This window comes from Trichogramma pretiosum, unplaced genomic scaffold (assembly GCF_000599845.2).
Source record: "Trichogramma pretiosum strain Unisexual culture from Peru unplaced genomic scaffold, Tpre_2.0 scaffold7, whole genome shotgun sequence".
NCBI classification, from domain to species: Eukaryota; Metazoa; Arthropoda; class Insecta; order Hymenoptera; family Trichogrammatidae; genus Trichogramma; species Trichogramma pretiosum.
This window is the reverse complement of record NW_019641639.1, coordinates 1531380-1550397: the sequence shown is the minus strand read 5'-3', so window position 1 is coordinate 1550397 and position 19018 is coordinate 1531380.

The following is a 19018-nucleotide window of genomic DNA, read 5'->3' as shown; positions in this document are numbered from 1 at the left end:
GCGTCGTGTCGCAACACTTGGCTCTGGAATACAACGAATAGAGGGGGTGTTCAAAACGCTACTGAAGAGTGTCGAGATCCTAATTTAGTCAATGCGAAGGTTGATTAACACCTCTAGATGTCCTTGCCAAAAGACACCACGATGACAATTTGATTGACCTACTTTTCAAGATTAGCGACGAAAAAAATTATCCGGTGCCGGTCGACCCTCTGGACAATCGAGGCCGGGCACCGCTGCAATTCAGCCGTGTCAACATAATTGCCGCGTGTCGTTGGTGTACTTTTGTCTAAATTGGTTTCTATACAGCTGACTTCAGATCTGAATCGTGAGCTCTTGAAATTTGGAATAGTTTTAGGTTGAGACTAGCGTCTGGGGCTCTGGGCGTCGTCGAAGATCTCAAGAAAAAAGAATATCGAATGGGCCGAAGTGTCACAACTATCACGAAATCTTTTCGTCAAGTACAAAATGTTTGAAAAGTCGACGGATTTCGAAAAATGTTTTAAGGGCTCAAAAAGGGCTTAAAATCAAAAAAATTTTTATTTCATTTTTGAGTAGGATTTTTTGTTCCCTTTCCATTGAACTTTTTTGAACTTCAAAATTTTGATCGTTCACTGAGAAAAATTGTTTGCAAATACAAAATAAGCCATATTGCTCAAGTGCAATTCTATATCGGACAACTTGATTATAGTTAATATTATTTTAATCTGAAACGCTTTATGTTTGTAAAGCGAAATATGTTTGGATTCCGGCAAAGTTTTGTTTTCCCTAATTACAATTATAACGCGCTTTTTTAAATTAACTTTGAACGAAACGACTTCATGCAAACACAAACTTGATCATAACTTATTTTAACCATCGTATTTCTTTACCAGCATAATTTTATAAAAATAAAGTTGTGAACAATTAATTGATTATTATAAATAATTTTTTTTCATACTTTGCCGGCCATGCCTTGATATATCGAACATTCTTGGCATTACTGTAACACTGACTCGAAATACTTAGTGTATACAGTTTTCTATTGTAATTACATATTCGCTTAGAGTATATATAAGCGCGTATATACCGTTGCTCCTTGGTAAATGTATAAGTATGTATATACGAGTTCGAGACTTTTGCTTTTTTCTTTCTTTTACTCGATATTTGCTGCTACCGCTGGATGGATGGAATTCGCCGTAGTAGTAGTAGTCAATATAGAGGCGTAAACATCAAGAAGCTTCGGCTGCCTTTTTTATTATTTATTATGTTTATAATCGCGTATCTGTGCCACTTCTTTATTCGTTTATAATGTGCACAAAAACCCGTTTTTATGCGAGTATGTGATTTGCAACTTAATCACACTCGAGGCACTTCGACGTTTTTTTGACTTATTTTTCGCCTCCTTTGATTCATTTTACGCTCTATACTGATTAATGGACATTTTTACCGAGACGAATATATGTGTATAAATTTATATTTCGCTTGCAAAATATCTTTAAAGCATACAGTTTTATCGATAATTGTTCAAAGCAACAACATCGCGCGGCAGCTAATAGGGAGAGGGATTGCATATTTATATCGTTAAATGAAGAATGTATTTTTTCAATCTATCCCCCCGGTTTGTCTGGCATATTATGAACTCGTCAGAGCCCGAGAGAGATAGAGTTTATAGAGTATAAGGTAATAATTACGTCGTTGTCGCGACTATAAAAGGGAAAGCTATGCACAGATGGGCATCTTTACAGGCAAAAGAAGACGGTACAATATCGTTGGCGAGATAATTATACAGTCTTTTCGGGTGTCACGAAATCTAGTGGTAGCCTCATAATATAATATATAAATTTCGTTCCTTCCAAATCAGTCAAGTTGGAATAATTTTTTTTTCACCGGTGACAGGCTCTCCCGGGTATACATACAGCAGGTACAGAAGATATATTGCGCAATTCGGATGAATTTTCACCTGTCTCTTTCTCTCTTGCTCCTGTAATATATGGCGCGTGCCACACTACTGCCACTGACGAATTCCACCCGAAAATTCTACGCACTTCTTTACGGTTTTTTCTCTTCTCTCTCTCTCTCTCTTTCTTCTTCTCGAGGTATTTTTACGCAATTTTATGTATGTAATTGTGACTTATTGTAACGACGATATAGCTGCACTTTGCGCTCGCTCGGCTGCACGCTTGATATATAAATAAAAATGTTTTTTTTTCCTCCTCCTCCTCCTCGAGATGTTCTAATTGGCCGAGTAAGAGTGCGAAAGCTTTAAAAATTTTTTTCTGTTGTCGTCACCTAGCGTCTTTAGACCGGTGCGCGCACACAGACAAACATATAAGACTATAAGCTGCACTCGCGAAATGTTTTACGCAATTTAATTTTCGAGAATGTTACATCAGTCCTGCAGTAGTAGCTGCATTTATATATGGTCTCTCGAGCCTCTCTCGAACTCGGGCATAAATGTATAAAAGCGCAGCAGAACACAGGCACGCGCGCGCGCTGCGAGAGAAAAATTATTATTACGCCGATTGCGTACGTAGTATTAGTGTATACAGAGGCAAAGAGCCCGTAAAATGCACGAAAATGCGCCGTCGACGCGCTTTGTTGTTTCTCTCTCTCTCTCTCTCTCTCTCTTTTTGTTTTTGCCTCTTTTTCTTCGTCTTCTCCGTAAATTAGACGCTCGTGTGCGTGTACGCGCGTTTTTATACACGAGGAATAATTATATACGTACTACGACTAGCTGCGATTAGAAAAGTCGGGGATCTCTTTCGCGGTACTACTCTGCTGCTCGATTGTCGATTTCGAATCGCCGAGTTCTTTTACACACACAGACAAACAGACAGACATGCAGAAATGTATTCGGCGTTGACAGCGTCTGGAAAAACACTACAACAGCACACGTATATAATGCGAGAGAACAACAACAGCAGTTGGTACAGGAACACCGATATTTTTCTTGAATCCCTAATCAGCGCGTGGACTCTGCTACTATAGTAGTACGAGTTGGAGCTTATAAGTTGCTACATTGTCGTGTTTTGTACACCGTGAGCATTGAATGGCTCGTCAGCAAGAGCAGTTTATCTTCTTTCTCTCTATCTTCGAACTATGTTATACGATGCTCAGAGAGACGATGTTTTTCAAAGCTTCTGCATAATTCGATAAAAATATGATTAAAAATAGCCTCGTTTTGGGAGCGGTATAGTAGCACCGAGGTAGAATCGCGTAACTTCATGCATTTTATTTTTCCTCGCGATATGTTCGATACACGACACGGACTCGCGAGTAGAGTCGACTGGCTGAAAGCTCATCAGATACAAATGAAACACACACACACACGGACAATGTATAAATTGTATGCGTTATGACGTACACCCGGAGCAAAGGTATACACTGCAGTGTCGCTGGAAAATTCACCCGGCGATCAACCTGTGTCTGCGTTTACGCGCGCGACTTTTGCCCGCGCTTAATTGGCTATATAAATATATAACGCACACACAAACGATATTGCGTTACGATGAATAATACAACAATGTGCACGTGTGCCGCCGCTGCTCGTAATTATCGATGCACCGATGTATCGCCTACGAAAAATTCGCCACGATTAATAAACAAACTTCTCTCTCTCTCTCTCTCGCTCACTCCCGAGCTTTTTTAAATTTTCTTATTCTTTTTTTTTTCTTTTTGTGTTAATCGCGTTACGCAACTGACTCGCTCGATCGCAAGCGTCATTGTTTCAAGAAGCTATATGGAGGTATATAAGCGCCGATCGTATTGCCGTGATACAGCCATTAATTACGCGACGCTCGTGCGCGCGCGCGCATTTATAAAACTATCGGACCTCTCTCGCGATAATATTATAAAGTTCGACGCTTCGTACCTGTACGTACCATGTAATACACGCATATGTGAGCGAGTCATAATATGACGGGTTATGTTATGTACGTAATCGCCTTCGATTACAAGAGGATCGGTTTACGCCGCACACACAAGGCTTAAATTTATTATATTATTCTCTCTCTCTCTCTCTCTCTCTCTTTATCCGTACTGGCCAGGTGTGTACGTACGGTACAAAGTTTACGAGAGCTAGATACAATCGTTTTTAGCAAAATTTATTCATTTTCGATCCTGCGCCGTATAACAATGAGCGGGTCCCGCACGAAAATCGCCCCGATGTTTATTGGAAAAGACACGAAGACGACGTCGAAACGATAGCCGCGCGTGGTTAAAGCAAGAGACGACGCGACGGCGCGGCATATAACTCACTAAATCTCCCCGAGTGAGGTAATCGTACGCGGCGTGGAGACTTTGATGACTCGCGGGCCATTGTCTTCCTGAAATTCCAGACTAAGATGCTTAATATCGACGAATAAATGCCTCTATCAAAGTTTCTTAATGTAATAAATCGATTTATGCGTTTTGCCTTATAATATCCATGAATTTCGCATTCTTAATGGATGTATCTGTACGATGTATACGAAAGAGTCGAGCCGCGCACGTGCCACGCGTACCGCGCGCGAGATATTATCCTCTCGCGCATGGGAAACTTCTATTTAGCGCAAAAACATACATACTCTAGTCGAGTGCGCGTTGCGTACACTTGATACGCGCAGATCGGCGCGCGCGATTTTTCATCGCGTACTTATAACGCGTAAAACGCGCGTGTATTGTTTTCGCCGGATCGGCTCCGAGGCATTTTTCCAATTCACGTTTCGCGCGGCCCGGCGATTCCAATTAGATACCACGTCTATGCGAGATGCGGCTATTAACTTAGCTGCAGCAGTTTCTGACGTCTAAATATTTAAATATATTTAGTGCACATAATTTTCGACGTTATTTAATCTCGTAAACCCTAACTACTCGTACCATATGCATAATAATGCATCCTAAGCATATGGCATTTCCTCGTCGCTGGTGGCTCATTACGTAAATGAGATAGCGCATGTGTGTGTGAGTGCACTTTGCATACGACGAGTCTCTCTCTCTCTCTCTCTCTTATGGGCGCGCGTGGATCGACTCGATAAATATATACATACACAGCGCGTCTCATTTACTTACTCTACATATTTGCATGCCTCGGAGAAAGAGACTATTATTATTTATACGTATGTGTGTACCTCGAGCACGCGCGCGCGCAACGCGTTAAATAAATTTCAAACAAGCAAATGCACTTTTAGCCGCGCTCGAGATCTCGAATCTCATTGGCTCTCTGCAACGCAGTGATTTCGATTTTTATCGACCGATCTTCGCCCGCGCAACATCCGACGCGTACAGAAAGTAAATTAAGAATCGAGCGGCGCGTGCCGCTGTAATATACAGGAGCAAACGTGTGTGTGAGTGTGTGTGTGTGTGTGTGCCGAAGTTGGCATCGAGAGAAAAATAATCAATCGATTCGACGTACGGGCCGAGAGGATCCTTTGACGCTTGTAAATGTATTATGTCGCAACTGCATCGACCCGTTGCCAACGAGCGAGCGAGCAAAGCGATACATCCATTCATAACGACGAGGCGCCCCCCTACGAGGAGTGCTTACGAACGAAGGAAGAATTCCATTTTTTTCGTTTTTAGTTTAGGAAAACAAATCGATCGCTTCTTCCTTTTAAAAATTCATAACAGAGAGACCCTCGAAATATGTATCCATTACAACGAGATGCCGCGGTGATGACACTTTTTTTTGTGTGTCAACTTTGAGCTGTTACTGCTACATTTGAGAGCGTGTCAATATATCTGTATTATAATCGTAAAGAGGAGTGGTTCTCGAAAGAACAAGTGACGAGAAAAAAAAAACAAACATCGTGAACGTATATATTTTGTCATCGCGAGCATCTTCCTTGCTGGACTTTCCCCGCTCGGACTCTCGTGATCACGTGCGTGTATACATATAAACGAGGGAAAGAGAGACACGGACGAGAAAAAAACGAGGATTTCACACGGTATCGAAAGGATAATGGTGAAACAAGTGGATCGATTTAAAGAAAAAGACATGTGTATCTCACGTTTTGTAAGAAAGTATGCGTTGAATCTGGAGTCAAAAATTAAAGCTTTTTTTGGTAAACAATTACTCTCGACACCGTTCGTCGACTTTATACCATTTTTTTTACGTGGTCACTTGCGGGTATACAGGCGATGGTATTCGGCATCTAGTGGCGGGTAATGGCAGTATCGTTGTAGTTAAAGGTCGATACTGCGTTGCCTGAATATTTCGAAACAATTGAATTTTCATTTCGAAGGATTTGAAATGTTCTTAATATTTTTCATATAATTCAAACAGAAAAATAACATTTGAATATCAATAAATAAGGAAAAAGGAAAAAATAAGGAGAAATAAGCAAAAAAATTTTTTGTTCCCTTTGAGTAGACTCATTATTCAATTAAAAAAAAGAACATAGTTAAAAAAAAACTACCCTCATAAACTTCCTATGATTGACGTAAAGTGACAAGAGTCCTTGCATTTTAAGTACTTATGTAGCCAACACGCTTCGACCCGCAAATAATTGAAAAAATTGTCATTTTAGTACCATACGCAAAGGGTCCTGCTTGTTGAATTCTGTATAATATTCATGAGCTCATACTGCACACGCGAGATCTCTCATGGGACCATCCTATCTGACACACTTCACTAATCACATTGTAAACAAAAATCAAAAGGTAAATATAGCGCATTGTAACAGTTTTATAGCAAGTCAATTCAACCATCTACATCGTTTTTCGTACTGAACCTTTCATTTGCCGTTTTTTCACTTAGTTCAACTCTGTGTATGCGTCGGTTATGAGAGGATGAGGCTGATTTGGACTTATTGCCTGTGCTTATTAATAATTGTTGCCGCAAACTCAAGTTGTCAGCTTTTCCTGCCGATAGAGCCGCTGATCAGCCAGATTAAAGTCCGACAAGTTGTATTTTTAAACCGAGGTGACCACCAGAAGCAGCAGATGAGCAACGATTCGTTGAACAAGATGGGGAATTGGATATACTCTAGTTTTGCAAGGCAGTTGCCGTGCACCTGGATCAACTTAGACAAGGACAGTGCATTGGAATCGTTGCAAAAATCGAATAGCCTCTTTCTCTACGTTGGCGTGGAGGACAGCGTTAACCAAAATTTTGTAAAAAATCTCAAGGGCTTAACGTTGAATTTCCCAGCACCGATTCGAGCTTTGTTGATATTGTTTAATCGTAAAAACGATTCGTCTGGGAGGTACTTGGATCTATTAATGCTATTTTGGCAGAAACAGTTAGTCGATGTGACGATTATCGGTATCTCACCGAGAGTCTCCCAAGATCCTCACAAAATGGCAATAACACATCGTGAGATAGATTATAACGCAACAATTAACCTCTACAATCCCTTCACAAATGTTTACACGAATCGACCTTTCGACTCTTCCAGTAGATTATTTCCCTCGAAGCTCGACGATCTTCACGGCCACAGACTACGCGTGGGATTTCTCGAGCATCTACCCTACTCTTTAGGTAGCCAAAAGTCTAAAGAACAAATGGGCATCTTCGATTTAATGCTCGATGTGATCCAATCCAAATTGAATTTTAGCATCGAGTCGGATTTCCTGACGGATTACCCACTACCGAACGGCTCGTTCACGAGACTGATAATGCAAACCGTCTCGGAGCGTCATCTAGATGTCTTGGTTTTTGGAGCTTATCTAGTTCATACCAAGGATCCTTATCCGGTACGATAGAAAAATATGTGGTAAAATTGGTACAAATCGATGATTCATTTATCAATGTATAATGCAGGTAGACAGAACAACTTTTATCACTTTCGAACGAGTCTGCGGTCTAGTACCAATGATCAGTAAGCCGACTTTACGGCTGAGTAGCAGCATCCAATGGTCACTGCTCCTTATGCTGAGCCTCGTCGCCATAGTTTGGCTATCGTCATTACTGTTGCTTCGTCGTAACGGTGGTGACTCGTTTTTATTGTCATATTGGCGACCACTGGACATAGGCCTAATGATGATGGGAGCGTCGATACCAGCCCAAGCCGTGACACTACGCGAGCGTCTTCTTTTCGGCTGCGTCCTGGTGGTGGGCTTGTTTTACTCGTCAACGATTTTAGCTCACCTAACCAGCCTAAATCTCGATCTAAAGGCCCACAAGAAATTCGAGACGTACCGTGACCTCGAAGAGTCGGGCCTCATACCATTCATAAATCCTTACATGTTCAACATGACTTTCAGAGAAAGCAACGATCCCACGCTGCACAGGTGATTTCAGTTTACGCACCATCGTGCGTATGTATTAAATTATCTATTTATAAATACTTCATAATAATATACGCACAGATTGGGCAAAAAAGCATACCAAAACCCAGACGATCTTATTTGCTTGGGATGGCTGCTTGACCATGCCAATGTCAGCTGCATTTTCGGAGAGAAAGTTAACTGGTGCTTGCTGGAGCTCTACAGTGGTCGAATGAAACAGGCAGAGCCCTGCTTCTGGTCCTCCTATCGGGTCATTATCATGCGTCAGGGTTCACCCTATACACTGAGCTTTAATCGAATAATTCGCGCCATCCAAGAATCGGGAATTATCGCGAAATGGTGGCAGAGGTTTCACGAGAATTCTGTCAATTCACATAAGAATCATGAGAAAATAAGCATTAACTCGTCACCGAGGTTTATCGAGACGAAGAAACGGAGGTACAGGCCGAAGAACGACTCGTACTGGAGGGTCTTTTTTCTGCTGTTTGCTGGCTACGTGCTGTCACTGACGGTTTTTTCCATGGAACTGATTTTTAAGCGTTTATACACGAAGCTGCAGCGACAATGGTGGCGACTACTGCGACGAATAGCAATTTCAATGAAATAATAATACTTTCTCTTCCCTTCCCTACCCTGATCTGTAGCAATGAATAATAGAAAAAATTAAAAAATTAAAATTCTAGAAAGAGGGCATTACTTTAAGCCGTTTGATACAGCCTCTTTTAATTGCGATACTTCAATCCCGTTTAAGCTGACTATTGCACGTACATCTTTGAATAAAAAATATTTTTAATTGGTTCAGTAAACTTTTTGAAAGTGTTAAAACAATAATATATAATAATTATAATATATATAATAATATATAATAATATATATAATAATTTCCTAATTATATATTTTTATCATTGTTCTATCATTATTTATTTGATAGAATATAGTTAAGTGGCAATTTGTGCTCATTTAAATATTTTACTACTCAATAGTTTGTAATCGATTGAGTATGTGTTCATTTCCTGCGCTTTTGGTTTAGTATTGTTCTTATTATGGTGATCAGACACTAAATGTCGTCTTGTGGATGACTGTTCCCGAAAGCGGACATTCGGACGGTGAATATATATGAGATCGTATTATCCCAGAATGATGTTTTCCCTTTGTTAAACGTCTTAAAAGCAGTGCGTCTACCCATCTGTTTGTTGTTTTATATGCCAATCACGTAAAAATCATATTTTTTATGATTTAGTTAAACCTTTCGACTGAATCCTGAGATTGACTATGGCTAGTTCGAAGTGGCACGACTGTTAACATCATCTCAATTCTACGACGATTGGCAAATGGCTATAGAGCCGGTCATTATGCTATACGATGCCAAAATAAAATAAATGTATAAGCTCGAAGCTCCTACTCTAAATGATTAAAAAAAACTTGTCTGAATCCTTCGAGAAGATTCATTATCACGTGAAAATGATAATATTTAAAAAAAAAGGTCGGTCGTAAACTAATGCTCGTATTTACACACCCTCACCATCCTACGTAACACACTTTCCTCATCACAGTGCAAACAAAAACATAAGGTCAAATAACTTTTACGGCGAATCGATTTGACTATTGTCGTTTCTTCTTTGCGGCGGCACTTCCTGATGTTCTTTTCAATCTCTCGTAGTTCAGTATATTTGCTGGTTGCTAGATCATGAATTTAATTTGGATTTATTGTCTGTGCCTTTACACGATCGTTTTTGTGAATGCGCGTCATCAGCACAACGTACCAATAGATTCGCTCATCGATCAGATTTACACTCGACAGGTCATATTTTTGAACCGAGGCAGACGCCAAAAGCAGCAGAGGAGCAGCGAATCGTTGGAGGAGATGGAAAATTGGATATACTCGCGTTTCGCGAGCAGGCTGCCATGCGCCTGGATGGATATCGACGAGGGTAGGGAACGGGAATCATTGCAAAAATTCAATAGCCTTTTTCTCTACATTGGAGTAGAGCAGGATAGTGACAAAAATTTTGTAAAAAATCTCAAGAACTTAACGTTGCATTTTCCTGCACCAATTAAAATTTTGTTAATAATGTTTGGTAATAAAAACGATTTTTCTCTGAGGTACTTGGAGCTATTTTGGCAAGAACAGTTAGTCGACGTGACGATTATCGGCATCTCATCGAGAGTCTCCAAGCATCATCGCAAAATCACGATAGTAAATCACGAGACAGATTACGCCGCGACTGTACATCACTTCAATCCCTTTACAAGTATTTATACGAATCGACCTCTCGACTCTTCCAGTAGATTATTTCCCTCGAAGCTCGACGATCTTCACGGCCACAGACTACGCGTGGGATTTCTCGAGCATCTACCCTACTCTTTAGGTAGCCAAAAATCTAAAGAACAAATGGGCATCTTCGATTTAATGCTCGATCTGATTCAATCCAAGTTGAATTTTAGCATCGAGTCGGATTTCCTGACGAATTACTCGCTGCGGACCGATTCGTACACGAGAGTACAAGTGCAGATCGCCTTGGAGCGTCGCTTGGATGTCTTGGTTTCCGGATTTTTTTTCATTCATGTTGAGGATCCTTATCCGGTACGATAAAAATTTATAAAGGACAGTATAAAATTATGGGAACCCCTGAAAATCTCTTAGAAAAAAGGGATGAAAAAATAAACACCGCTTTTTCTCCTTACTCGGCGAAATTCTCAGAGGTTTCCATATTTTTACTTAATCCTACATAGTATTGCTATTCTTAAATCGATGATTCCTACATCAAGTTTCAATTGAAATGTACGCAGTTAGACAGATCTACCTACATCACATTCGAACGAACCTGTGGCCTAGTGCCGCTCATAAGAAAGCCAACTTTTCAGCTGAGCAGCTGCATCGAATGGTCGCTACTCGTGATTCTCGGACTCGTCGTCGTCGCCTGGCTGTCGTCGCTACTGCTGCTTCGTTGCGACGGAGCCTCTTTGCTAGTATCGCACTGGCGACCTCTCGACATAGGCTTGATGATGATGGGCGCATCGATACCGGCCCGAGCCAGGACCCTTCACGAGCGTCTTCTCTTTGGTTGCGTTCTATCGGTGTCCTTGTTCTACTCGTCATCGATTCTCGCTCACCTCACCAGCCTCAATCTCGACCTAAAGGCACATAGGAAATTCGAAACGTACCGCGATCTCGACGAGTCGGGCCTCATACCGTACATACATCCGTTCTCGTTCAATATGACTTTTGGACACAGCAACGACTCGTCGCTAAACAGGTGCATATACTGTAACAAGTTATCGATCGAATTCTAAATATTACATTGTACACGCGCAGATTGGGCCAAAAAGCATATCAAAGCTCCGACATGTTGCCCACGTGCTTCTTCCGGCTGCTCGACCACGCCAACGTCAGTTGTATTTTCGGCGAGAAAATTAACTCGTTCTTAATGAAGCTCAACAGCGATCGCGTGAAACAGGCAGAGCCCTGCTTCTGGTCCTCCTATCGGGGCTTGATCATGCGGCAGGGTTTACCCTACACACTGAGCTTTAATCGAATAATCCGCGCCGCCCAAGAGTCGGGAATCGTCCGGAAGTGGTGGCAGAGGTACTATGAGGGGGCTGAAATTTTTCATGATAACAGAAACAGCATCAACGCGTCGATGGGGCTTATCGAGACGAGTATTTTGAAGGACAAGCTGAGAAATAATTCGTACAGGAGCGTCTTTTTTCTGCTTCTCGCGGGCTATGTATTGTCATTGGCTGTTTTTTTCATGGAACTGATTGTTAAGCACTTTTACACGAAATTGAAACGATAATAACTGAGGTTATGGTGGGGAACAATAACTAATAAATATGAGGATTCCAGCCGGTATTTCGTCAAGAAAAAAAAATGTTTTTGATGTAAAGTACAATTATCTCGATAGCATATTATCTACACATTTTAACCCCAAAAAATGATAAATGGTTTGAAATTTGAAAGGGAAAAAAATTTTACCATGAAAATACGGTTTATTTCGTTAATTGTTCAAGTAGGCAAATTTAATTAACATGATTCGATAGAGCATCCTCATAAACATATGATGTAAAGATTTTCATAATTATTCTTGTTTCGATTGAAACATCGTTAGAGCGAAAACTTTAATGTCATAAACGCATCCTCCCGCGGTTAAAGGGTTAAATAGAGAGTAAAAAAAAGTCGTTTTTTGTTAAACTTACCGTGCACTGCAAGTTCAATTGTTTATGGCATTCATGAGCTCATATTTACACATACTAGACCACTCATAGGGACATTCAATAGCTTACTTTACTAACTACAGAGCAATGGTCAAATAATGCACTCGTGGTAAATCGATTTAACCATCATCGTTTATTCTTCGCGCAGCAGTACTTTCTTTTTACTGTTTCTTCACTCTTTTGCATGTCAGTGTTTTCGCCGGTCGTTAGATTATGAATTTAATTTGGATTTATTGCGTGTGCTCGTTTATAATCGTTTTCGTGAATTCTCATCTTCGGCATTTCCTATCAATAGAGTCGCTGATAAGTCAGATTAGAGCCCGACAAGTTGTATTTTTGAACCGAGATGACCACCAGAAGCAGCTGATGAGCAACGAATCATCGTACAAGATGGAAAATTGGATATACTCGCGTTTCGCGAGTCGGCTGCCCAGTGCCTGGATAGATATCGATATGAATGGTGTACCGGTATTATTGCAGAAATCTAATAGCCTATTCTTTTATATTGGGATGGAAGAGATCGTTGACGTCAACTTCGTGAAAAAACTCAAGGGCTTGACGTTGAATTTCCCTGCACCAATTCGAATTTTGTTGATAATGTTTGGTTATAAAAACTATTCCTCTTTGAGATATCTGGATTTATTGAAGCTATTTTGGCAAGAGCAATTAGTTGACGTGACGATTATCGGCTTCTCATCGAGAGTCTCCAAGCATCATCGCAAAATCACGATAGTAAATCCCGAGACAGATTACGCCGCGACTGTACATCACTTCAATCCCTTCACAAGTGTTTATACGAATCGACCTCTCGACTCTTCCAGTAGATTATTTCCCTCGAAGCTCGACGATCTTCACGGCTACAGACTACGCGTGGGATTTCTTAATCATTGGCCATACACTACGCGCGGTAAAAAGTCTAAAGAACAAATGGGCATCTTCGATTTGGTGCTCGATCTGATTCAATCCAAGTTGAATTTTAGCGCCAAGACGGATTTCCTGGCGAATTACACACTACCGAACGGCTCGTTCACGAGACCGATAATGCAAACCGTCTCGGAGCGTCATCTAGATGTCTTGGTTTTTGGAGCTTATCTAGTTCATACCAAGGATCCTTATCCGGTACGATAGAAAAATATTTGGTAAAATTGGTCCAAATCGATGATTCATTTATCAATGTATAATGCAGGTAGACAGAACAACTTTTATCACTTTCGAACGAGTCTGCGGTCTAGTACCAATGATCAGTAAGCCGACTTTACGGCTGAGTAGCAGCATCCAATGGTCACTGCTCCTTATGCTGAGCCTCGTCGCCATAGTTTGGCTATCGTCATTACTGTTGCTTCGTCGTAACGGTGGTGACTCGTTTTTATTGTCATATTGGCGACCACTGGACATAGGCCTAATGATGATGGGAGCGTCGATACCAGCCCAAGCCGTGACACTACGCGAGCGTCTTCTTTTCGGCTGCGTCCTGGTGGTGGGCTTGTTTTACTCGTCAACGATTTTAGCTCACCTAACCAGCCTAAATCTCGATCTAAAGGCCCACAAGAAATTCGAGACGTACCGTGACCTCGAAGAGTCGGGCCTCATACCATTCATAAATCCTTACATGTTCAACATGACTTTCAGAGAAAGCAACGATCCCACGCTGCACAGGTGATTTCAGTTTACGCACCGTCGTGTCATCGATTAAAAGCACACTTTTAAATCATCTATTTTATAAATATTTGATAATATACGTGTAGATGGGGGAAAAAAGCCTACCAAAACGTTGACATGGATATGTGCCTGGGATGGCTGCTCAACTACGCCAACGTCAGCTGCATAATTACAAAGCACAGGATTTTATCCTGGCTGGCGGTTCACAGTGGTCGAATGAAACAGGCCGAGCCCTGCCTCTGGTCTTCCTATCGGACCTTCATCATGCGTCAGGGTTCACCCTATACACTGAGCTTTAATCGAATAATTCGCGCCATCCAAGAATCGGGAATTATCGCGAAATGGTGGCAGAAGTTTCATGAGAATGCTGACAGCTCAAGTCGTAAGAAAAACACTGCCAACGTGTCATCGCAGCTAATCGAGATTAATGAACGAAGGCAAAGGCTGAAGAACCACTCATACAGTAGCGTCTTTTTTCTGCTTCTTGTGGGTTATGTGCTGTCATTGGCGATTTTTTCCGTAGAACTGACCCTTAAGCATTTCCATGCGAAGCTGCCACGACGATGGCAGCGACTACGAAGACGAAAAGCTATTTCAATGAAATAATAATACTTTACGCCTCGCAGTAGTCCCCTGTAGTAATGAATAATAGAAAAATAAAAAAATTCATTAGGGTACTTGTATCAGTGAGTGACCGCTTTCGACCAGTGAATAACCATTTTCGGATATGCAATAATTATACTTTGTCCTTGTTATATGATGATCAAACGTGGATAACAAGATGCGCCGATTGCTAAAGAATTGAATAGCGTTCTTACAAATATATTTTTAATTGTTTTTCGTAGCATATTTTCGAAAATGGTCATTCACTGGTACCTGGCCATTGATTCAACTATGTCATTCGCGATGCACTGTGCGTTAACCTTCCAGTGCTGCTTCTTACTGCACTTTCTGTGTAATTTAAATTCATGTTATGTTCATGATTAACGCGCCCCGAGCTATGTATAATTGAATTAATAATAATTTGTCATTATCGCGCCATATGTAGAGTGTCCTACGTATTGGATTCCTCATTAAATTATTGAGCTCATATTTACATACACTAGACCATCCCACGTAACACACTTAACTAATCACAGTGCAAACAAAACCATAAAGTTAAATAACGAACTTTTATGACAAATCGATTTAATAATAATCGATTTTTTTTGCAGTGGTACTTTCTTTTTGCGTTTTTTGTTCTTCATTCTTTTGTAAGTTGATATATATATCAGTCGAAAGAGGATGCAGTGTATTTGGATTTATTGTCTGTACTTGCTGATAATTTTTGTCGCGAATATATGTTGTCAGCATTTCCTACCGATAAGGTCGCCGATCGGCCAGATTTGCGCTCGACAGGTTATATTTGTGAATCAAGGTGATCACCAAAAGCAGCAGATGAGCGGCGAATCGTTGTACAAGATAAAAAATTGGATACACTCGAGTTTCACGAGTTGGCTACCCTGCGTCTGGATCGACATCGATATGGATGGTGAGCCAGAATCATTGCAAAAACCGAATAGTCTCTTTCTCTATATTGGGGTGGAGGACAACGTCAACAAAAATTGCAGGAAAAATCTCAAGAGCTTAACATTGAATTTCTCAGTACCAATTCGAGTTTTGTTGATAATGTTTGATTCGATTCTTCTCTGAGATACTTGGAGAGAGTTCACCAGAGGAGCAACCACACTGTTTGAATAATAATAAATAAGATAAAACAGCTAAAAATAACTTGTTTACATCCTTCGAGTTGACTTATTATCAATTTAAAACTTATAATATTTAAAAAAATTACAGTTACAGACCTGCTAAGGTTTACGTAAAGCCGACGATAGTCCTTGCAATATAAATACGTGTGTTGTACATGATCATTGTGCGCTGGGCTATAAATAATTGAATGAATAATTCGTTGCCATACATATAATTTCTTACCTGTTCAAAACTCATATTTACACACTGTAAACCGCTTATGGGACCATTTAACATAACGCACATTACTGATCACAGTGTAAACAAAATAACACCCTCTTATGGTAAATCGATTTAATCATCATCCTTTTTTTCTTTGCAACTACACTCCCTTTTTGGGTATTTTTTTGTTCACTCTTTGCAAATCGTGTGGTATGGTTGATCGTGAAAGAATGAAGAGCATTTGGATTTATTGCCTTTGCTCGCTGGTCATTGTTGCCGCGATTTCAAGTAGTCAATACTTCCTACCAATCAACCCGCTGATAGCACAGATTTACGCTCGACAAGTTGTATTTTTGAACCGAGGTGATCACCAAAAGCAGCAGATGAGCAGCGAAAAGTCGTACAAGATGGAAAATTGGATATACTCGAGTTTTGCGAGTCAGTTGCCGTGCGCCTGGATCGATATCGATATGGATGGTGAGCCAGAATCTTTGCAAAAATCTAATAGCCTTTTTCTTTACATTGGAGTAGAGCAGGATGGTGACAAAAATTTCATAAAAAATCTCAAGAACTTAACGTTGCATTTCCCAGCACCGATTCAAGTTTTGTTGATATTATTTAATCGTAAAAATGATTTCTCTGAGAGATACTTGGATTTATTGAAGCTATTTTGGCAAGAGCAATTACTAGACGTGACGATTATCAGCAACTCAATCTCCGTGAATCGTCGCAAAATTGGGATAATACGTCGCGAGACAGATTACGCCGCAACGATACACCACTACAATCCCTTCACAAGTGTTTATACGAATCGAGTCCTTGACTCTTCTAGTAGATTATTTCCCTGGAAGCTCGACGATCTTCACGGCTACAGACTACGCGTGGGATTTCATTACCACTTGCCCTACTCTTTAAGCAGCCAAAAATCTAAAGAACAAATGGGCATCTTCGATTTGGTGCTCGATCTGATCCAATCCAAGTTGAACTTCAGCGTCGAGTCGGATTTCCTGACGGATTACCCACTGATGGTCGACTCGTACACGGGACTGCTAGTGCCGCTCGTCAAAGGGCGTCGTCTGGATGTCTTTGCTAGTGGTGCTTTCTGGGTTCATATCGAGGATCCTTTTCCGGTAGAATGAAAATACGTCCATGAAAGTTGGTATAATGCAATGATTCATACGTTAATGTGTCATTAAAATGTATACAGTTAGACAGAACGACTTTTATCACACGCGAACGGATCTGCGCCATGGTCCCAATGATGAAAAAACCGACTTTTCAATTGAGCAGAAGCATCCAATTGTCGCTGCTCTTGATTCTCTGCCTCGTCGCTGTAGTCTGGCTATCGTCGTTGCTTCTGCTTCGTCGTGGCGGTGGTGACGTTGCCTCGTCGTCATCATTGTTGCATTGGCGACCACTGGACATAGGTCTGGTGATGATGGGCGCCTCTGTACCGGCCCGAGTAGTGACACTTCGCGAGCGGATCCTCTTCGGTTGCGTCTTGGTGGTGGGTACGCTCTACTCGTCGACGATCGTAGCGCACCTGACCTGCATGAATTTCGACGTGGATGCCTACGTGAGATTCGAGACTTACCGCGATCTCGAAGAGTCGGGCCTCAAACCGTTTGTACACCCCTACGCATTCAATATGATTTTTAGAGACAGCAAAGACCCCACTATAAAAAGGTATTATTTGCAAGTCATATTTGATAGAAATCACACTTTAAATCATTCGTTTTTTCAAATATTACACGATATACGCACAGATTGGGTAAAAAAGCATACCAAAACCCAGAAGACCTTATTTGCTTGCGATGGCTGCTCGACCACGCCAACGTCAGCTGCATTTTCGGACAAAAAATGAATGCATATTTTCTGACGGTCTTCGGTGGTCTGAAAGAAGCACAGCCCTGCTTCTGGTCAGCCTATCGGACCTTCATAATGCGGCAGGGCTCACCCTACACATCGAGCTTCAATCGAATAATTCGCGCCATCCAGGAGTCAGGTATTCTCGAGAAGAGATGGAAGATGATCTTCGAGGACGCTGTCAGTTTACATCATAAGCAAAACAACGTCAGTACATCGTGGCGACTCATCGGGATGAATAAGCGCAGGCACAGGCAGAAGAACAACTCGTACAGGAAGGTGTTTTTTCTGCTACTAGCGGGCTACCTATTGTCGTTGGCGATTTTTTCCATGGAACTGATTTTCGAGGGTTTCTACGCGAAATTGCGACGACGATGGCTGCGGCTTCGACGACGAATAAAAATTTCAGTGAGATAATTGTACTTTCTCATTCCCCGCTCCTCTCCTGTAGTAATGAATAATAAAAAATTAAAATAAAAAATTAAATAGTATAAGTAAAATAAAAAGAGGATTACTTTAGGCTGTTCGATGCAGCTTTTTTCACTACGATATTTCAATCCCGTTTATGACCAAAAATTACCATTGAGAATTGTTTAAGATGGATTAGAACGAATTTCTTTTTCGATGATTTTTCTATTACAAGTATGTTAAAAATTTTACTCTAAATCTCCACCACTAGATGGCGAGTACCATCATCTGTAAATCTTCAAGGGAAAAAGTAAAAATAGATGTATAAATCAAAGCACCAAGCCGAAAAAAGCCAAGGTTGTGAATCATATTGATTACTGAACGGCCTCTTCCTTCGAATCACGTTGATTTCGGCTATTTTTTGAATTATAAAATTAAATACACATTTAATTGTTTTACAATATTTAGACTAGTTTTTAGTCTCTTTGATACGATAATATCACTTCAAGCCTTTACCACTAGATGGCGATCGAAAATTAAGAAGAATTATTGAAAATGTATAATGCGTTACACTTCGATTGTTACAAGTATAAGAAATTTTTTCGCTAGCCAAAATCTAGCCACAAAACGATTGTGTAAACGAAATATATAATTGTGCGCATCATCAATTAACGGTGACATTAAAAATTCCTCGGTCGATTCTTAAGCGTCCTATAAACGATCTAACGTACGC